Source organism: Chelonia mydas, chromosome 1 (genome assembly GCF_015237465.2).
Source record: "Chelonia mydas isolate rCheMyd1 chromosome 1, rCheMyd1.pri.v2, whole genome shotgun sequence".
Classification (NCBI taxonomy): domain Eukaryota; kingdom Metazoa; phylum Chordata; order Testudines; family Cheloniidae; genus Chelonia; species Chelonia mydas.
In genome coordinates, this window is record NC_057849.1 from 62,867,153 (window position 1) to 62,889,890 (window position 22,738).

Genomic DNA, 22,738 nt, shown 5'->3' on the forward strand with positions numbered 1-22,738 from the left:
CGGCTGGCAAGGGGCCGGCAGCAGGAACCCCAGACCGGCAGTGGGCTGAGCGGCTCAGCCTGCTGCCGCTCAGGGGTTCCATCCGCCGGCTCCTGCCAGCCGGGATCCCGGCTGCCGGATCCGCTCAGCCCGCTGCCGGTCTGGGGTCCCGGCCCTGCCCACATACAAGTGGGTACCTACCTTCTCCCTGGTTCTGGCCATTCTCTTCCTCTCTCTCTCTGCACTGAGCTGAGGGTGGGAGTGCACTGAGCACAGGGCTGGGGGTTGGGGTGTAGGGTCTGGCCAGGAGCTAGAATGAGGGAGGGGGCAGGAGGTTTGGGTATGGAGCACTTACCTGGGCAGCTCCCATTTGGTGGGAGGGGTGCAGGTGGGAATGTGGGGGGGGGGAGATGCAGGAGCTCCCGTTTGGTGCTCAGGGTGGGGGCGGGGATGTGGGGGGTGCATGGGGTGTGGGGGGGCTGGGGATGTGGGGGGGTGTAAGAGTCAGGGCAGAGGGCTGGGGGCATATGAGGGGGTGCAGGTGTCAGGCATGGGGTGTGGGGGGCCTGGGTATGTATGGGGGTGCCAGAGTCAGGGCTGGGGTCATGTTGGGGGGGTGAAGGAGTCAAGCAGAGGGCTGGGAGTGTGTGAGGGTGGTACAGGGCTCAGGGCAGGGGCCTTGGGGGTGTGCGGGGCTGCAGGGCTCAGGGCAGAGGGTTGGGTGTGTGGGCTGGGGTCGTTGGGTGCTCACAGCAGGGGGCTGGAGGGGATATGCCCCGCTTTCCCACGGCCCTGTCCCCGCTTCCTCTCTACCCCCTCCCTTGCAAGGGCTGGCAGGGAAGGAGGGACGAAGAGGAGGAGGAGGAGGGGCAGGAACCCAGCACACTGCGGAAAGAGGCAGGGGAGCCGGCAGGACCAAGCTTCTGCCCCCGCGGGAGGGGGCGGGGAGCGGAGAAGAGCGGGCCGGGCTGGATTTTTAATGGCACGCTGCTGCCTGCCGGGACCCCAGCAGGCAGCAGCGTGCCATTAAAAATGGGCTCGCGTGCTGTCTTTGGCAGAACCCCAAATTCCATGATCTATCTATTAGATCCTGTTGTACTAAAATCTTTGGAAGTGAGGGGAAGAAGAGGCTCTATAAATACTTGAACCTATCTTAAAAGTAAGGGTGGGGTGTGGTCTAAGTACAGGATTATGTGCTAGGATACTATGATGATGAGATCTATAGAAGAATCTAGATACATAGGATGTCCTGAGTTCTAATTTAGGCTCTGACATGGATTTTGTGGCTTACAACTTGTGGTCACTTACAATTTGTGTCTCCATTTTCCCATCTGTAAAAAATGGGATAATTACTTAACTGACATGAATGTTCAGGATCAGATAGTTAATACATGTAAAGCACTTTGAAAGGACCATCTTTTTATTTTGTGTTTTTACAGTACTTAGCACATTGGGCTCCTGATCCGTGTCTGGGGCTCCTAGGTGCTACCCTGATACAAACAAATAATAGTGTTTTAGCAGTTTTAAATATTATTATTTATTAAGTACAGAAAAGAAGGATGGGCCAGTGGTTAAGGTACTAGCCTAGGTCTTGGGAGAGCTGGGTTCAAGTCCCTGATCCATCACAGACATCTGGTGTGACCTTGGGCAAGTCATTTGATTTCTCTGTGCCTTGTGTAAAATAGGGATAATAGCACTTCCCTACCTTACAGCAGTGTTATGATGTGCTCAGATACTACAGTAATGGGAGCCATGTAAGTACCATAGATTTTTGAGACCAGTTATCCCAGGGATGGGCAAACTTTTTGGCTCAAGGGCCACATTGGGGAACAGAAATTGTACGGTGGGCCATGAATGCTCACAAAATTGGACTTGGGGTATGGGAGGGGGTGAAGGCTCTGACTGGGGGTGCGGGCTCTGGGATATGAGAGGTTTGGGGTGCAGGAGGGTGCTCCGTGCTGGGATCAAGGGGTTTGGAGAGCGATAGGGAGATCAGGGCTGGGGCAGGGGGTTGGAGCATAGGAAGAGGCTCAGGGGTGCAGCCTCCGAGCGGCGCTTACCTCAAGCGGCTCCCGGAAGCAGTGGCACGTCCCTTCTCCAGCTCCTAAGTGTGGAGAGGCCCGCAACCCTCAGTGTGGGGCCGAGCTGCGTGGTGCGGCCCCTGACCTGGCGCCCTGGCTGGAGCACCGGAGCAGGGCCGAGCTGCGTGGTGCGGCCTCCGATACGGCTCCCCAGCAGGAGCTCGCGGGCCAGCTAAAAACGGCTCACGGGCCGGATCCGGCCTGTGGGCCGTAGTTTGCCCATATCTGAGTTAACCTGTCCATTGGACAGGCTTCATGCCCTTGGTTGGTTGTATTTTTTATTTTATTTTTTTTCAGTACTAAATACTGGGGTTTCAGCCTCTAATTGATGGGAAAAGCAGATACAAATATATGGCATTTTCCCTAGTGATGGCAAGAAAAGGTCCATATCCCAGCTAAGGAAGAACCTTTCCCTCTGGGTTTTATGCCTTCTGAGGGACTCTGAAACAATTATCAAGTGCCTGGTGATCATACACAGCAATTGGATTAGGCACAGCCAAGGATTTAATTTGAAAGAGGTGAGGATCATTGTGTGATGTAGCAGTCCAGAGATGCCAAAGAGGGGAGCTGCTTTACAATTATATTTAAATCGCAGAACCCAGGAGCTTCTTCCTGTCGCATCCTGTCCCAGGACCAGTTTTTATGGTTATCAGTCTGTCGTGAGTGGACCCAGTCTGCTAGGGTTCCACACAGGGTTCTCTCTAATTTTTCCCACCCATGTGCGGAATGAATTTTGTTATGTGCACCAATATGGTGGAGATGTATGACACATCACCTCCATATTGGTGCACATAACAAAATTCATGTGGCGGAGTGGGGCCGAGGGATTCGGAGTGTGGGAGGGGGCTCAGAGCTGGGGCAGAGGGTTGGAGTGGGGAGGGGTGAGGGCTCTAGCTGGGGGTGCGGGCTCTGGGGTGGGGTTGGGGATGAGGGTTTGGGGTGCGGTGGGGCTCCCTGGGGCTACAGTGGAGAGAGAGAAAGGACTCTCCTCCTCCCCCCTCCCTCCAGCTCTCTCTCCCTGCAGCAGCACCAGGGCTGGGAGGGAGAGGTGTCTCTCCCCTGGCTGCGGCAGGTCCAGGCTGGGCGAGGGGCGCCTGTCCCCAAGCCAGGTCGGGGTAGGGGACCACACCAGGTCAAGGGCTTGGGGAGAGGCATCTCTCCCTGCTGCAGCCCTGAGCTCCAGCGCGGCGCTTAATAGGCAGCTGCGCAGCTTAGAGGGAACTAGGTTCCACGTGCTTCTAAGATAACTGGGTCTGGGCAGAGAGTAGTGTCAGGTATTTACAAGATCTATGCTAAGCTCCAGTCTTTAAGCAGTCCCTTGGGAGGATCCGTTCAGTGTGACAGAGCCCCACTTGGCCTCTCCATGTAGCAAAGTGTCCTAAATGCCTCCTAGTCTGAGCCTTGGGTTCCAGAACTCGTGTTACTCATAGTGAAGTCTGCCCTGGGAGTCCCACTGAGGTGGACTTCTGTACAGAGACTTGTACTCCTTTCAGGGATCAATGCACTTCAGCAAGTATCTGAAGCCATTCCATGTAGCCTTTGCAAATCCAAGTAGGGTTTAGTAGTTGATTGGAATAAAGCATCAAGAAGTCCCTAAATTACCATACAGAAGCAGAGGTTAAGACATAGCCCACATTGGCTAAAGCCGGGGCTGTCATAAGTAAGGCTCCGTGTTTTTCATGGAGGTCTTGGAAGTCATGGATTCCAGGACTTTCCGTGATCTCCGGGACTTCTGCAGCGGCTGGTGTATCTGGCCCAGGAGCCGCCTGAGCAGCTCAGGCAGAACCCTGGGCCAGGTGCACCAGGAGTTTGCAGAGGCTCGGGGCTAGGTATTGGGGTGCGGGGTGGTGCTTATCTGGAGTGGGGGCTCCCCTCCCTCAGCTCCTAGCTCCATGTGCTGCCTCTGCTGGCAGGCACGGCCCCCGCAGCTCTCAATGCCAATGGTAGGTGCAGAACTGGGGCTTGGGATGGAGCGGAGACAGCACGTGGAGCTCAGGAGCTGGGTAGGGAGCCTGCCCCAGCACTGCCAACCCTCCCCCCCCCAGCATTCGTGGTGCACCCCCCGGAGTACCTGTGGCACCCCACCCCAGACATGCCCCCCGAGCATCCACAGTGCCCCCACTCCAAGCACCTGCGGCGCCCCCCCGGACCATCTCCCCCCACCCCCCAAGTTTTAGTCAGTGGTATATAATAAAAGTCATGAATAGGTCATAGGCCATCTCTCTTTGTTTATTTTTGCCCGTGACCTATATCCGTGACTTTTACTAAAAATACCTGTGACTAAAACGTAGCCTTAGTCATGAGCCATGGTTTTGTGGAATCCATCTTCATTTCCTTTCTCTGTCTCAAGTTATGTCTACATGGTTCCTACTGTTCAGACAATGGGTATGTGAACTGCAGTGCACACAAGCATGCTTTAGCTCCCACATGTGAACACTGCTGGCGCAAACTGAAAGGTACTTCATTCGCATCAGCATAGAGCTGTTTGAAAGACTACTTTAACACAAACTCCCTACCATTTAGTTTGCGCCAGCAGCATCCACAGAGAGGAGTTATGGCACAGCCCACCAGTGCATGCTGCAGCTCGAACCCCCCATAGTTGAAATGTGGGGCTGTGTAGACGAGCCCTATTGTAAGAGCCTGTGGGACTAGAACCTGGGTTGCAGGAGGGTTCGGGGTTGCTTGGTTTCTGCTGGAGGACCCTGTGAAGCTAGACACTGCAGGAAGTACTGCCCAGAAGCACCTGACTAGGGGCCCCCCCCAGCCCACTGATTGGTTCATGCTGGTTTATAGACTAGGAAGTCTTTATAGGGAGCTGTCTGAGCAATGATGCAGAGTGTCTGCTTGCTTCGGCTCCAGACCTTGCTTTGCTGTGGACCCTAGACTCTGTCTTCTGACCCCAGTTCATCCCTGACTTTTCTACTTGCCTTGTGTCTGTAACCTGGTGCCTGACTCTGACTCCCTGGCATCCTGACCCAGCTTGAACTCCACCCCGCTACTTCTCTCCTGACATCAACTTGGTATCTGACCAGTGTACATAGACCACCCACAGCCCGGCCCTGTCACCCCTGTTCCTTTTTGTCTTAGGCCATGCCTACATTAGCGAGCTTACAGTGGCACAGCTGTACTGATGTAGCTGTGCTAGTGTAAGATCGTTCGTGTAACTGCTCTATGCCAATGGGAGAGAGCTTTCCTGTTAACATAATAAAACCACCTCCAGGAGCAGCGGTAGCTATGTTGGCAGGAGAAGCTTTCCCGCCAACATAGCACTGTGCACACTATCACATATGCTCGCAAAACTTACGTCACTCAGGGTTTTTTTCTCTTTTTTTTTCTGCGTGATATAAGTTTTGCCGACATAAGTGGTAGTGTAGATATAGCCTAAGTCTTAGGTCGGAGACCGGTGTCTCTGTGAGCCCAATTGTAATCACCACTTCCTGTCACCTCCGCCCATTTTCTCATCCTGTGAAGCTATCCTGAGTTCATAGAATCATAGAATATCAGGGTTGGAAGGGACCTCAGAAGGTCATCTAGTCCAACCCCCTGCTCGAAGCAGGACCAAGTCCCAGTTAAATCATCCCAGCCAGGGCTTTGTCAAGCCTGACCTTAAAAACCTCTAAGGAAGGAGATTCTACCACCTCCCTAGGTAACGCATTCCAGTGTATCACCACCCTCTTAGTGAAAAAGTTTTTCCTAATATCCAATCTAAACCTCCCCCACTGCAACTTGAGACCATTACTCCTCGTTCTGTCATCTGCTACCATTGAGAACAGTCTAGAGCCATCCTCTTTGGAACCCCCTTTCAGGTAGTTGAAAGCAGCTATCAAATCCCCCCTCATTCTTCTCTTCTGTAGACTAAACAATCCCAGCTCCCTCAGCCTCTCCTCATAAGTCATGTGTTCTAGACCCCTAATCATTTTTGTTGCCCTTCGCTGGACTCTCTCCAATTTATCCACATCCTTCTTGTAGTGTGGGGCCCAAAACTGGACACAGTACTCCAGATGAGGCCTCACCAATGTCGAATAGAGGGGAATGATCACGTCCCTCGATCTGCTCGCTATGCCCCTACTTATACATCCCAAAATGCCATTGGCCTTTTTGGCAACAAGGGCACACTGCTGACTCATAGATCATAGATCATAGAATAACAGAGTTGGAAGGGACCTCTGGAGGCCATCTAGTCCAACCCCCTGCCCAGAGCAGGACCAATCCCAACTAAATCATCCCAGCCAGGGCTTTGTCAAGCATGACCATATCCAGCTTGTCGTCCACTGTCACCCCTAGGTCCTTTTCCGCAGAACTGCTGCCTAGCCATTCGGTCCCTAGTCTGTAGCGGTGCACTGGATTCTTCCATCCTAAGTGCAGGACCCTGCACTTATCCTTATTGAACCTCATCAGATTTCTTTTGGCCCAATCCTCCAATTTGTCTAGGTCCTTCTGTATCCTATCCCTCCCCTCCAGCGTATCTACCACTCCTCCCAGTTTAGTATCATCCGCAAATTTGCTGAGAGTGCAATCCACACCATCCTCCAGATCATTTATGAAGATATTGAACAAAACCGGCCCCAGGACCGACCCCTGGGGCACTCCACTTGACACCGGCTGCCAACTAGACATGGAGCCATTGATCACTACCCGTTGAGCCCAACAATCTAGCCAACTTTCTACCCACCTTATAGTGCATTCATCCAGCCCATACTTCCTTAACTTGCTGACAAGAATACTGTGGGAGACCGTGTCAAAAGCTTTGCTAAAGTCAAGAAACAATACATCCACTGCTTTCCCTTCATCCACAGAACCAGTAATCTCATCATAAAAGGCGATTAGATTAGTCAGGCATGACCTTCCCTTGGTCAATCCATGCTGGCTGTTCCTGATCACTTTCCTCTCATGCAAGTGCTTCAGGATTGATTCTTTGAGGACCTGCTCCATGATTTTTCCAGGGACTGAGGTGAGGCTGACTGGCCTGTAGTTCCCAGGATCCTCCTTCTTCCCTTTTTTAAAGATTGGCACAACATTAGCCTTTTTCCAGTCATCTGGGACTTCCCCCGTTCGCCACGAGTTTTCAAAGATAATGGCCAATGGCTCTGCAATCACAGCCGCCAATTCTTTCAGCACTCTCGGATGCAACTCGTCCGGCCCCATGGACTTGTGCACGTCCAGCTTTTCTAAATAGTCCCTAACCACCTCTATCTCCACAGAGGGCTGGCCATCTCTTCCCCATTTTGTGATGCCCAGCGCAGCAGTCTGGGAGCTGACCTTGTTAGTGAAGACAGAGGCAAAAAAAGCATTGAGTACATTAGCTTTTTCCACATCCTCTGTCACTAGGTTGCCCCCTCATTCATTAAGGGGCCCACACTTTCCTTGGCTTTCTTCTTGTTGCCAACATACCTGAAGAAACCCTTCTTGTTACTCTTGACATCTCTTGCTAGCTGCAGCTCCAGGTGCGATTTGGCCCTCCTGATTTGGCCCTCCAGAGTTCACATGTTTAGCTTGCTGGGAGCCTGTCCTTGATGAGTGTCAGTTGCCCAGTCCTTGGGATTTCCAATGTCTTTGTAGGGTCTTCCACTCATGTCTTCTGCTTATACCAACATGATAAGATAGAGTTATAAAGATAGTTCATAAAAATACGAGAGACAGTTCCTACTTCCATCACAACTAGTCACTGTTTCTAGCTCTGGATGTATAGGGCTCTCTCTCCCAGACTGACCTCTTGTCCGACACCCTTCCTTAAAACACGGAACTCTGCATTCCAGTCACCCTAGACTCTAAAACCATTGCCTCAAATCTCCTGAGCTGTCCCCCCAAGTCACTGAAAGATGCTCCTTCAGAGTCTCACCTATACTGTAGGCCCTCTGGTTTTAGTTTAACCCTTCAGCGACAATGTGACTGGAAAGCAAAGAATACTGGCTTAACAAATGATAGCTAACCACAACCACTTTACTCTTAAAAACTTTGGGAGTTACAGAGCCTTGTACAATAACAAAAGTCCTGAGACACACCCTTCCCTAGTCTGATCTCACCCCTTCTGTGAGTCCAAGGTTTGTCAGCATTTCAGGTTTGGCAATGGTTGCTTAGAGCAGCATCCTCTCTGACTCTGTCTCTCTTTGCCCTGTGCGTCCCCTGACTCCTGCAATGCTTCAGGCTCCTCCCCTGAATCATCCTCTCCCCCACCCTGTGTCAAAAGTCCATCGTTCCAGATTGGTCAGTTCTTGACAGACAATCCTTCAATGGTTGTAGATCGGGGTAGTCAATTATTTTTTCTCAAGGTCCAAATTTCTTGGTCAAGGTCCAGACACCAGAGAAAATAATAATAATAATAAATGATAAGTCCATTCAGAAGTGTCTGGCAGTCTGAATTTGGCCCATAGTCTGCCTACTCTAGATTCATGGTTTCTCAGAGATTGTGCTTCAGTGAGGTCTCATGTGTCTGGCCTTGACAGGGTACTGCCTGCAATTCAGTACAGTACACTAAGCTGCCTTGTGCAATTTTAGACAAATGTTCAGCACATAGTAATAATTATACCTTGCTCTTATACAGAGCTTTTCACCAGTGTATTTTAACATCCTTTACAAAGCTGGTCATTATCCCCATTTTGATGGAGAAACTGAGGCACAGAGCAGTGAAATGATTTACCCAAGGTCACCCATCAGGCCAGTGGCAGAGCTGGAACTGGACCCCAGGTCTGCTGAGTGTCAGTCCAGTGCTCTAGCAATAGCATACACTGCCTTTCTAATACAAAATGGAGTTCACAGTTTGATACAGAAATATACCAGTCTGTCACATACTCATCTGAACAACTGCAAAAGCTAATTATTATCAAATTGAGCCCAAAATTATCATTAGTAATTGGGAAGAAAACGAATGCAGCAGTAATGGTGAAAATGCATCTGCTTCACCTCACATGAAATACGAATGCATTTTATATATGCTTTTTAAAAAACATGGCCAACACAACTAAATTAGAGGCACTGAGAAAATTGGGCATAGTTTATGATCATGGTTGACTGCAAAGTCATTTCTGACCATAGTTGAATAACAATAAGAGAGAGGGTTTGTCCGATAAGATAAAAAATATATACAGATATGTTACAGTTACTGTAATAAATGTTAAATTCCCTGTTAGGATTGCATATGGTTTAAAATTGATTCTCCTCCATGATGTCTTGGAGCAAAACTGCTCTTTGGAAGGGAAAATGATGTAACTTCAGTTGCAGAATTAACTATCCACCTCATAGAAAAAAGACTTAAAATGCCGTATAGGTTCTCTGTATATCCAAAATACTGAAATCTAATTTATAGGACTATATTTCTAAAAGAAACAGACCCAGGTGCATCGGAGTCAAATTTATCAGAGTTTTCACTCTGCACAGGAATCTGCAGTGCAGGAACAAAATGCATTTTCTGGTTATCTGGGCACATGAAGGGTAGTATTAGAATTATGTGGATGAAGTGAGAGAGAATACAATATGCCTCCCCCAGGAGCTGGATAATATGCTCTGACTAAAATGACATCATAATGTTACCCCTACTGCGGCCTTTTTCAGCTAAGAAATGAAAATGAATGTATAGTTTGGTATGGAACTAGAGGGAAATGACATTGGTGACCTTTACTTGGTGAGTGGTAAACCAGCTACTGTTGATCAGCTTGTTGTTTCACATCCTTTCCTAATGTAGGCTGGAAAATACCTTGATAAAATATAGCTGATAAAATCATCTGGATAATTGCACTAGTAATTGTAAAGTGAGAGCCAACTTCAGCCCTGTCTTGCATCCCCTGTGATCCCACTGAAATCATAGGGGTGCAAGTAAAAATAAAACTTTAATCTTAATTACTAAATATAACTATAACTAGTAATCAAGTGGAGATAGTAACTTCCATAAAAGTAATCCATTTTGTTTAGTGGCTATTTGTTCAACTATTTTTTAATTGCCTGTCGATGTTGTTTAATTACTGCTAGCTATAATTGTATTTGGACTGTTTCCATTCAGCTACTGAGTTAAGTTTAGAGAATAACAAATTTATCTGCGGAAGAGAAGAATGAGGGAGGATTTGATCGGTGCTTTCAACTACCTGAAAGGGGGTTCCAAAGATGATGGATCTAGACTGTTCTCAGTGGTAGCAGATGACAAATGAGGAGTAATGGTCTCAAGTTGCAGTGAGGGAGGTTTAGGTTGGATATTAGGAAAAACTTTTTCACTAGGAGGGTGGTGAAACACTGGAATGCGTTACCTAGGGAGGTGGTGGAATCTCCTTCCTTAGAAGTTTTTAAGGACAGGCTTGACAAAGCCCTGGCTGGGATAATTTAGTTGGGGATTGGTCCTGCTTTGAGCAGGGGGTTGGACTAGATGACCTCCTGAGGTCCCTTCCAACCCTGATATTCTAGGATTCTATGATTGCTGGCACATGTTGGCAGCATCTACCAATGTGATAAATGCCATCATGCGCCAGCAATGCCCCTCTGCCACGTACATTGGCCAAACTGGACAGTCTCTACGTAAAAGAATAAATGGACACAAATCAGATGTCAAGGATTATAACATTCAAAAACCAGTCAGAAAACACTTCAATCTCTCTGGTCACTCAGACCTAAAAGTGGCAATTCTTCAACAAAAAAACTTCAAAAACAGACTCCAACGAGAGGTTGCTGAATTGAATTAATTTGCAAACTGGATACAATTAACTTAGGCTTGAATAAAGACTGGGAGTGGATGTGTCATTACACAAAGTAAGACTATTTCCCCATGTTTATTTCCCCTCCTACTATTCCTCACACGTTCTTGTCAACTGCTGGAAATGGCCCACGTTGATTATCACTACAAAAGGTTTTTTCCTCCCCCCCCCCCCCCCCCCCCCCGTGCCCTCCCCCCTCCGCTCTCCTGCTGGTAATAGCTCACCTTACCTAATCACTGTTGTTACAGTGTGTATGGTAACACCCATTGTTTCATGTTCTCTGTGTATATAAATCTCCCCACTTTATTTTCCACTGCATGCATCCGATGAAGTGAGCTGTAGCTCACGAAAGCTTATGCTTTTTTACGAATAAATTTGTTAGTCTCTAAGGTGCCACAAGTACTCCTTTTCTTTTTGCAGATACAGACTAACACGGCTGCTACTCTGAAACCTGAATTAAGTTTAAGCTTCTCATCCTTGTTATATTGTGCAGAGCATTAAAGACATCTGCCTACTTTTCTGCTCTTGTCTTCTGTTGTGCCTGAGGTCTTTGTGCCTTTCCTGTGCCTTTCTGTATGCCTGCAATGATCTCCATATCCAGTGCACTGGACTCCATCCCTCTTGAATTGATTCTTTATCTTCAAAGGTACAAATTCTAGTCCACTATCAAGCCTACACTAACATCTTCCCAATTAAAAGAAACAACACTTGCTTCCCTGTATTTTTGTTCTGATTGAAATTTTGTCAGTCCTTTGTGTCTGCGTGTTTATATAATCATAGCCCCCGTCACAAAGTTCTCTACAATGTCCTTATCTGTGTCTTGTACAGCTCTAAGAATACCCACACTGTTCAACAAAGAGTAGATAGTAATATTTAGTTGTCAAGGCTGATTCCCAACTCTGGCACTTCGAGTGCAGAAGGTGGGGGCCCACAAGGATTTTAAAAGTTAATACGTGCCACTCCAGGCTTGTATTAAACCCCCAAGGTTACAGCTTTTCTCTGACCTTGGCTTGGTAAATGCTGCCACCACCCAAGTGAAACACTGCCTCTTGCAAATCCTGGAATAACTCACTTGGGAAGTTTTCCCTGAGGCCCCTTGGCTTTTCCACCCCTCCCTCGGGGAAGCTGAGAAGAAAACAAACAAAAGGGAAACCCAGCTGTTGACACCAGCTAATTGAAAAACATATGCACAGACCTTTTAAGACACAAAATCCAATCAGGTTCTTAAAAAGGGTAAATTTTATTAAAAACAAAAAGAAAGAAAATACATCTGGAACTTAGGCTTTTGCTAAATCTTAAAAAAAAAAAAAAATCCAAAAATTAAGCACCCAAAATAGCTTTCTTGGGGGTTCAGCTTAAAGGTTACAAGCAAACAAGAGCATCTGGGGTTAGCACAGAGGAATCCACAAGCCTTACACAAAATAAAATAAATAACCCTAATCGCATCTATCTAAACATTCCCTGTCCCAATGAATTCTTCTAGGTATGGACGATGAATTTTCATACCTGGTTCAAACTTTACACAGCATTTCAGCTTCCCCCATCTCTTCAGCCCAGATAACACAACAGAGAGACAAAGGGAAAGGTTTTTTTCCCATTTTAAAAAGTTCTAGCCTTCCCATTGGCTCTTTTAGTCAGGTGTTTACCTGGGGGACTTTTTAACCCTTTACAGGTAGTGCAAGCAGCCACCAAGAGAGACTTTATAGCTAACTGGCTGGCTGGGTGTCCATAAAAGGGAGCTTCCCACCCCCGGTCATTTATCACATTAGTTTAATCACATAAATAGCACATTGAAAATTGAGAATTTCAAAGGCCATATTTTTTCCTTTGGTATACATATATGTTCCAGTTGACTTCAGTAGGAATTACACATGTATATGATAGGGCAGATTTTGGTCCTAAGAATTTAAATATTTCTCCCATTATTTAGGGCAGGTGGTACAACTTTGAAAATAACTTCTGAGGGACAAATGATGTTTTATTTCAACTAGAAAAATAGGAGAAAACTATCAAAGTTCAGGCAACTTCACCTGAATTCCCCTCTCCAGGGTCCACCATGGGCACCCAGTCTTAGGCTTCTGTCTGCTCAGCCATCACTTTTCTTGGGCAGAGACACACGGCTCCCTCCTGACTGGGATATTTCCACTCTGCACAGTTCCCTCCCTACACTGAGTTCCCCAGCAAGTCAGACTGCCTAAACAGGCCTGCCTTGAGTTCCCCTCAGAGAATATAAACAGTGTAATTGCCCACTGTTAAAAGTTACCACATAGCCCTTTATAAGCAAGCACATTTATTCTTAAGGTAAAAGCATTACGGAGAAAACATATTAATACCAATAAAAGAATCTACATCCCTACTTATAAACTTGTCAGAGATCACCCCCAATTCCAGCAAGAGCTCTGGTAGGATTCAGTCCTGCAAACTCCGTCAAGGTGTTTTTCTGTCTTCACAAGTTCTTAACAGCTCTTAGTTTAGAACAAGAACACCCATTAATCTGTGAGTCATTCTTTTATACAGTTTAGGTCTAAAGGTCCCTCCTCAGGTTGAAACTTAAAAAGGCCGAGTTCTTGCATAACCAGAAGAGGTATATTTGAATACATGTCCCCCTGGGAAACCCATCTCACTTTGTCCCATAAATTCATTCTTGTCTGGCACAATAACACTTCCTAGGGCTACATGCCATTCCACAATAATACATAAACTTTACATTTTTTAATAAAATGGACTGCAAAGCTACTTATACTTAATTCATTCGGATTTTTCAAGGATATTGCAGGAAATTGCCATATCTGTCACTAGAACATAGTAATTGTATATTTTATGTATCCCCAACTCTTGTCTTCTAAAGAGTAGCACGTTAGATAATGCAATCTGAAGACAGAAACATTTTTGAATTTTTTATTAATATTTTAGTGTTTTAAATTTTTTATAATGTTACATTAAAATGTTTTACATTAAAAGGCTAATTAGTTTATTGTCTCTTTGCACATACAAAGATTAGGTTTAATTCAGACAAGAAGTAGCACAGAAAGACATATCTAATATCACTATGTAAATTGTTCCAACCCTTCTTTGTCCATTGTTTTTCAAACATAACAAGCTTTAATGCACCTGTTTGATTTTTTTTTTTTTTTTAAACAACTTCAATCGACAGCACCGGTGACTTTTCTATTCTCTGCTGTTGGGGAAAAAGCATGAAACATTATTTGTTTGTTTCGTAAGCATTTGACAAATTAAGTGCTTTCTTACAAAGTGAATGCCTTTCAGTTGCTTTCTAAAATGTGGTTTTAAACAACCAGTAGTGCATGTTGCACTAACTCTGCATTCTAGTTTGTTGCAAAGATTATTTGGCCTTTGCTCTTGCTAGCTAAGGTGGGGCTGGGTGATTCAGGTTGTTCTCTTTTCCCTTCTTACCTGCAGATTTGCATGTTTGACCTAGCAGAGTAATTGGGCCCACAGCAACATGGGCGTGCCTCCCTGAGAAACACTTAGTTTCATGTATGACTCATAAGCTGAAGCACAGACACTACTTCCCCAATCTACAGTAGCCATTTTAACTGCATAAAACTGCTGGATTTCTTTTTACTTTCTGGCTCTTGGGACTATGCAAACACCTTAAAACAAATTAAGGTAACGTTTCTGTCTTGCTGTGGTACAGTATCTAAATAGGAGTGATAATTCTAATAGCACAATAGGTGTACCTGTTGAAGAAACATGGCTGTATGTTCTTTACCTCTGTTAATGTATGAACTCAGTCACATGCTCGATTGCACTTAACTACCAGGGGAAAACAAAGAATGTCAGTTCTTGTAGGTTTTGGCCTTGAGGGCAAAGCATCTTTTAAAATCTAAAAATCTTTTGTATACCAGAAATTCCTCAGACGTATCATGAGAGTAAGACTGAAAAAAACTGCTGTTATAGTTTAGTAAATAGTCAGTTCTGTTGCACTTCACGTAAAAATGATTATTTAGTATTTAAGTGCTGTGTAAAGTAGTTTTTTGCTGTGTGTTTTTCAAAATGTTAAGTGCACTATATTGTTTCTATGTTCCTGAAAACAATACATCTGAAGTAAGCCTTAAAAATTGACAATGTTTTAAATGTTGTTGCATTTCACATGTATGCTTATTCTTAAAATGTGTTAATATTTAATGCTTCAGATGCGCTGCTGGTTTCACTGCTTTAAACATGGCTCAGTTGATTGTAGGATATATTAGTCTTTTCTAGAGCTGGGTACACGTTTCTAATGATGTGTTTGTCATGTAGTAGAGAATTTCTGAAGGATATTCAGGCAAAGTATTAGTTAATAGCACTCTGGTTGCATTTGCTTTGTTATACTTGCTAAGGTTTGATTCTGAGCTGCTGTAAACATGGTGGATTTGTAAATCAAAGAATTGATGGCCTGAGAGTTTGTTTCTACTGAAATATCCTGTAAAAACCCACTGTCACACTGTGTAATTTAAAATGGAACAAGAGTTTAACTGCTTTCATGGAATAAAAAATGGATATATAGTCATCCTTCTCATACTTCTGGTCCTCAGAGTTTAGGATTTTGTATGTGACAATGAGAAAGGCATAGTGTAAAAGGGACTAGGTTTAGTGCCATTTGCACAAGAAAGGTTGTGGGGAAATATGCAGTGTTCAAAGGCTGTTTTTAAATGTTCAGTGGGGAAAAATACGCTTGCTACTAAAATAAGTGTAACTCACTATGACCCGTGTGTGTGGGCGCGCACACGCACACACACACACTTTGAATTGGTGTTAAGTATGTTCCTGGTCCTGTAGTTCCTATTTGAACACAATTAACTTTGATTTCAGTTGGAATCTTGTCTGAATGAGGACAGTAGCCTTCAACTCTGTATTTTAATTTTTCAATTAAAAACAAAACTCTCTTAAAAATAAAATTGAATTTCTTCTAAATTGAAAATTGAAGTTCACACACTAGAAGAATGAAATTATTTGTAATATTGTACATAGGGGATACTTTTCAGTGTCATTTACTGTTCACTATAGTATAATACCTACCTCACAGGGATGTTGTAGAGTCTTGCTTAATATAGTAATAATCTACAGTGGAGGGAGGGAGGGAAGAAATTATTAGGCTAATAGTGCACACTTTGGGTGCGACAGCCTTTTGCTTTTAGCCATCTGCAGTGTTTGCCAATAGCTACCTTGTGTATCCTGGCATGTCTTCTTCTTCTTATTATTATTTGTTATTATTATTGTCTCTTAATTTTAGGTTTCATTTTTAACACATTTTAAATCCCAGGTTTTTCAAGAGGGTATTCAATGTATCCTTCCCCTGAGAAAAATTATCTTTAGTAGAAGCATAAGATAAGTAATAGGGAACAGATTGAAAACACAATTTTGAATGTGTTGTGGAAGATTTTTGTTTGTTTAAAAAATATTTATGATTTGCTGGACTATTTGAATTCCTTTTCTCTCCTCCTACTTTCCCATGAGCATTGATGTCCTTTTAGCTATAGTTTTGGTCTGTGGTAGCCACCTTAAACTCACTGTCTAGTGTTAAACTTGAACTAACAGAGGAGACCCCTGGTTTCTCTCCATTCCCTCCCCTCCTGTACTTTTCTTGCGAGGTAGCTAAAGGTTTTTAAAGAGTTAATCTTATAAAGTTGACTTAGCAGTCCCAAAACAGCTCCCAAATTGCTGGATGCTTCTGTAGTGCTGTTGTAGGGCTGGAGAGTAAGCGACTGTTGCTAGTTCTTTTTCATGCCCCTCTTTAAGGAGAAATCTCTCTTTGTCCTACAGCAAAGCTCTTGTGTGTCCAGGCTCCTGGATACCATGGCGAGGCTGTGGTACAGGAACCTAAAGAGAACAGAACCAGATGCTATAACTAAACTAGAATGAGTTGAGTAACTGGTTGAGGACTCCCAGTTGCTCCTTTTAAAGATTAACGTCAAAGACCTCCCACTGAGAAGCAGCGAAATAGCTGGACTGGAAGAGAAAAGGTGGTGGTTATAGGCTCTGACTGATTTTTCCAGCCCAAGTGTGGGTGTGGTATGATATGTGTCTCAAAAAAAGTAAAGGTGATTTTTCTATACATCCATTAGTCCTGATCAGTGCAATGCTCTCTCTCGACATATTTTTTTATTGCCAAGGTCCCAATTCTGATTGCTGGGAGTTTGATGCGTGTCGGTGACAACGTCCTGTAGGCCAACCAGCCAGTCAGAAACACAAGGCTTTGGACAATGTGCCTGCAGCCATACTTTGCAAACATTTTGCACTTCTAGAACGCCTTTCATCTGAGGTTCTCCAAGTATTATTTTCTTCTCTGTTGAAAATTTAGTTTTGGTGAGTCCCCACACTTGTCACTGATACAAGATAGAGAAATAAATGTGTATGTTATGTAGTTGGTCAGGTACTGTAATTGCCTCTGATGTCTGTGGAAACTGTTAGTTCAGTGGTGCATTACTCTTCTCAGGCTTCTTGGGATGAAAAATTACCTGGCTTCACTTCTGTCTGGAATAGCTGAATTTGTATGTGGGGAGATACAGTGGAGCCAAATCAGGTGAACTGATCCAAATGCCTTTGAAAGTGTTTGTTTGTATCAAAAATGTGGGATTTCCCTTTGTACTAGAGGGAGGACTTTGATCTCCAAAGTAGCTTTCACTTTTTGATCGTTAAGTAAAGGTTTATAGGCTTTCATTTGGCAACTTTCACGGATAATTTTAATACTGTACTTTCTACTTGAACTTTGTTGGATATGAGAAGAGCAGAGACTTCCTTTCTGAGAGGTGATTAAATACAAGGGAGGAGGAATAGATGTACAGTCTTGTTTGTGATCCACTCTGTAAGCAGCATGACTTTCCTAAAAGTAAACTTACACTTTACTCATTACATTTATGCTTTTGATACCATTGATATGCTTTAGAGCTAACTCGCTTTGTTAAATCTGACTGTGTCTGGAGAGGAACATTTAAATATTTGTTCTTAAGAGACTATATGCACTGAAATTTGAAGTCTTTTACTTATCAGTAGTCCGCAGCTGTAGTGTGAAATCCTCTAGATACTCCCACTTTCCTGACATAAAAAGAAAAGGAGTTCTTGTGGCACCTTAGAGACTAACCAGTTTATTTGAGCATGAGCTTTCGTGAGCTACAGCTCACTTCATCGGATGCATAGCATATCGTGGAAACTGCAGAAGACATTATATACACACAGAGACCATGAAACAAAACTTCCTCCCACCCCACTCTCCTGCTGGTAACAGCTTATCTAAAGTGATCATCAAGTAGGGCCATTTCCAGCACAAATCCAGGTTTTCTCACCCTTCCCCTCCCCCCCCCACATACAAACTCACTCTCCTGCTGGTAATAGCCCATCCCTCTAAAGGGACTCATCTGTTCAAATAATCTATTCCTCAATAAGAAAAGGAGTACTTGTGGCACCTTAGCTCACGAAAGCTCATGCTCAAATAAATTGGTTAGTCTCTAAGGTGCCACAAGTACTCCTTTTCTTTTTGCGAATACAGATTAACACGGCTGTTACTCTGAAACCTGTCACTATTCCTCAATATCATTCTGTCTGAGGGCCTGCCCTAAGGCAAAGCTACCAACTGTGCTCAATCTTTGTGCTGATGGGATCCCATGAGATAAGGACTAAAGTTTATGCATTCTTACCCTTATGTTTGTTAGGATTTAACTACCCAATAACTAACTTTAGTGATGTTAGGAATTGTATCACTAACTCTCAGTACATTTAATTGAGAATTTGCCCTTAAAGAGATCAGCCATCTCATGTCATACTGGATTAGAACTCTAATCTGAAAACTGCATTCATTTTGGTAGCCTCAAAATGAGCCTTCAGAGTCCTCAAGTTTTTATGTAAAATTCTTCCTTACATTGGACAAATATAAGTTGTTATCTTCACTTGCCAGGAATAGAAATGCCAAACCTATAGGTTGACAATTTGAAAGGAATGTTTTCGGATGGCTTGAATAGTATTTTCTCTGTGTTTCTGTATTTCGAGATTTAAGTCTAAATTACTTTTAAATACCTTGTTTAACCAGGAGTCAGCTTGGCATCTGATCTTAATTAGCAGGCGTAATTTTTTTGCATCCTTCATCCCTTTACCTGTTTTGTACCTGTTCAGCAGGTGAACTAACTGCTGTCATGACTTACTCTTTTCCTGTTTGTCTAATTTACCTAATGATAAGTAGTGAGAAGACTACTAAGTTGTGTTGGTTCTCCCTTAGGATGGGGAGAAAGGAGTGAGAGCTTGAGTGATTCAAACTACTCTTGACAGTTTCAAGGAAATTGGTAAGGATGTTACATGTATTTTGTGGTTTATACGTATTATTTCATCACTAAAAGTTTTCTCTCTAGATCTCCCCTATGTTCTTAATTGGCTGCTTGGCAGATAAATAGTAATATAACTGAAAGAGATTGAAGGAAAAATAATTTTCGCTCTCTTTTTAAAAAATTGTTAACTTTGTGGTTTGAAAACACTTTGTCTATGTCTGTTTCACTGTTGTTCCGGTGCCTACTTATCTTTTTGTTTGTGTGGATCTTTCACACTGCAACAAGGGAAAGAAATGTTTAAAAACATAGTAAAACGGGACTGTGAAAACACAATTACTGCTTGTGCTAACCAGGGATGGTGTATATCAGAAAATGCTGATTGTGTCATTTTAAATTTTCTATTAAGTTTTCCCTACTTGTGGACATTATGTGTGGAAGAATTGATGCTCTGGAGTTAACATCTCTAATCTTTCAAAGATGTGCTAGCATGATTTATTGTCATCTGGGTGCAGCAGGCCATCTTTCCAACACAAAGTGGCTCCTCTTTAAAAAGTAAGCTTGAAAATAGTGCCTTTGAAGTAATTAGGAGTCGTGCATATGTATTTAAGGGGAAAATACGGCCTAAAGCTTTTAGAGGAGCCTGTTCTCTTGTCCAGTGCCATGCTACCTGTGTATTTGCTGTTCATGAAAAGATTTTCTACATTGCTCCTGTGAACCTTATGCCTATAACTATAATGGTTCACACTTAAAGTATAGGCGGTTTAACTGTTGAGAGACACAGGGTGGATGAGAGTAGCAGCCGTGTTCGTCTGTATTCGCAAAAGAAAAGGAGTACTTGTGGCACCTTAGAGACTAATCAGTTTATTTGAGCATAAGCTTTCGTGAGCTATAGCTCACTTCATCTTTTATTGAACCAATTTCTGTTGGTGAAAGAGAAGCTTTTGAGATACACTGAGCTCTTTCCTATGTAGCTCGGCAGAAGTTTGGTCCAATAAAAGGCAGTACCTCACCCACCTCGTCTCTCTTATATCCTGGGATCAACACGGCTACAATACCGCAAACAACTATGTTGTATCATCCATTTAGAGATGTAGTGTGGCCAATAATGTTCAATGTTGATGTGATTAGCTAGAAAGAGAAAAATAGTTAATTTTGCCAAAATTTGCAAGCTATCCTGTGGAAAGAGTGGTAAGTTAATACAAATTGTAAGAATTCACGCTATGGATTCTTAGAGGCCTTGAACCAACACAAAAATGAATTCTGAGAACCTATGCAGGATCTTGTATGATGCACAGTTTGGAGTGCAGCACTTTCCAACTCACGTTATTGACTAAATGAATGCTATTCTTTTTTTCTTTAAATGTACATTTTTTTCAAAAGGAGAAAATAAGGAACTATAGAACCATAGAAGTTTCTGTATCATGTGTGTGGTGTTGGGGTTTTTTTCCTGCCTGTTTGGACTTACAGTACAAACGAAAATGAAACTCTTTTGTATTGAGAGGCAACTCCATGGCACTATTTGTTTGACTATAAGAGAATGCTTATGGAGTTCTCACTAATTCTAAACTATGTCTATCCAAAAAGTGTATTTATTCTGGTTACCAGCCAAAGCCAACATTGAAATAATTATGTTTTTAAAAATCCAGACACCAAGCAGTGAAATTTTAGTTTGTCTAACATAGCCATAATTTAGGAAGCAGCTACTTAAAAACACGTTTAAAATGTAAAACCCTTCATAGAACATTCTAGCTAACAAGAAAAATCCTTATTGTTATAATTTCCCCTAAATATTTACTTCTAGAAGATGTGTGTATGCTACTGTAACTGTCTTCCTCTAAAATCAAGTGTTAATATATTGGATTAAATACAAGCCAAGTGGACCTTTAATATTATGCTCTGATTAGCTTGTATTTAATATAATTATAGCAATAATGGGTTGGAATTAATTTCTCTTATGCTTGCCAATGTTAAGGCTGGCAGCCAAATGACACAATAAGAGTCCAAACTTGTAAGTGCTCAGATAAAATAGGGGAATCTGAGGTTTGAAGGAGAGATTTAGTAATATAAGGTTGTGTGATGACAGAGACTATTTGTTTAACAATGTATTGCTTTATATGAATTCTGATTCCTGCTTGTATCTCAGTACTCTAGGCATCCAACATATGGCCTACATCCAGCAGTACTGGAAAGTCTTTGTTTTAATTAGCACTGCCAAGAATCCCTATGGTGTGCACAAGACTTTGCCGTCATTATGTTAATATGGTCATGTTAGAAAATACGTGTATCCATGGGGGGAGAAAATACTAAGGTAATAACTAAATTGTTATTATTTGTATTATCGTAGTGCCTAGAAGCCCCAGTCATGGGGCGCCCCATTATATGAGGCGTTGTACAAACACCGAATGAAAAGACAGTCCCTGTCTGATTAGGGAATAGCCATTTCACTCTTTGAGAACTGTCTATGGAATCATCACTATGGATAGGATACCATGCTGGTGAAACTACTGCACTGGTTCCATATATATTGTACTAGATTTCAATAAAATATGAATGGAAGTCTTCATGAGTCAGGAAATGTGCAGACTCCGTTTTTGTTGCTGCAAACAAGTATCTGTAGAAAATTTGGGACTCAGAAACAGAGAAGTAAATTAAATCCTATATGCATTGTACTGAAACGTTTGCCAGCTTGCTTGCAGTGTATTCTTCTAAGGTCTAACATAGCCTAGAATATATACAGAACTCAGATTATAATATCTATCCAAAAGAAATTTGGCATTTGTATTTATGGACTGGAGGGGTAATAACACTAGATCCAGGTTCTATCTAGACTGTTCCACACATCTTTTTATCTGAATCCTGCTGTTAAATTCTCATGCTGTCCCAGCTGCAGGTCTCCCTATGGTCTGGTCTAAAAGCAGGCCTTGCCTACACTACAAAAGTTTCGCTCACATAGCTAGAGTGGCAGACTTTCCCAGTATAGCTTACACCAGTTCCCCAAGAAACCTAAACTATACTGGCAAAAGCACTTTTAAGCCAGCAGAAGTGCATTTACACTAGGCCTTATACTTGCATAGCTATATTGCTAAGGTGTGGTGTGTCTTTTGTTTTTGGGGGTTTTTAACTGACATAATTATGATGGAATAAGTCTTAAATTTAGACTAGGCCTGTTTGCACCAATTTAACTAAAGGTGTGATATAAACTGATTTAATTAAACTGTTAGAGCTTTGTACATGGCCACTCTTACATCTGTTTAGATCACGGGTTCTTAACCTTTTTTTAAATCACACCCCCAATATTTTTTCTACACCCTTTTACAACACGGGACTTTTCAATGTAATCTAGATGGAACTGGGACCATTAATAGTCTGATTCCAATAAGGACTGGTTTAAATAAACATGATAATAGAAAACTTGGGAAGGTAATGGGTTTTTTGGGTGGGGAAGCAGGTGCAAAGAAAGTCCTAAAAGTGCAGAAACAAAAATAATAATTTCTTTTTTTGAGGAGTATGGGAAGGAGACATAAGGACAAGATATGTGTTGCTATCACTTTTTAAAATGTTTAATTTTTGCTACAATAAAAATATACTAGCTATTCCCATCTGCTAATGCAGGGTATTCAAATGAACTGATGACCTTTGCGCTCAGTCTGAAGAGACAAATGAATGAAGCAGACTTTAGGGGAGATTAAGCCTCTTAAAATTTCTTCTAACTGAGAAGAAAGGTAGAGAAACTCTAAAGAATGTT

General features: G+C 43.2%; 1 protein-coding gene across 19 annotated transcripts in view; it reads left to right on the top strand.

Moving 5' to 3' along the window:
* ELF1 (E74 like ETS transcription factor 1) overlaps nucleotides 1-22,738 on the top strand; it is a 145,423-nt gene that overhangs the window by 35,092 nt on the left and 87,593 nt on the right. For 3 of the 19 annotated variants that reach the window (XM_043533541.1, XM_043533594.1, XM_043533584.1), the window contains exons 1-2: nucleotides 14,247-14,365; nucleotides 18,948-19,011. The exons of 12 other annotated variants lie outside the window; for them this stretch is intronic. The gene's annotated coding sequence lies outside the window, so the exon portion shown is untranslated. Of the gene's footprint in view, nucleotides 1-14,223; nucleotides 14,366-18,947; nucleotides 19,012-22,738 lie in introns of those variants that run through there. 4 more of the 19 variants (XM_037894828.2, XM_027823743.3, XM_007061310.4 and 1 more) reach the window with 3 other exon arrangements.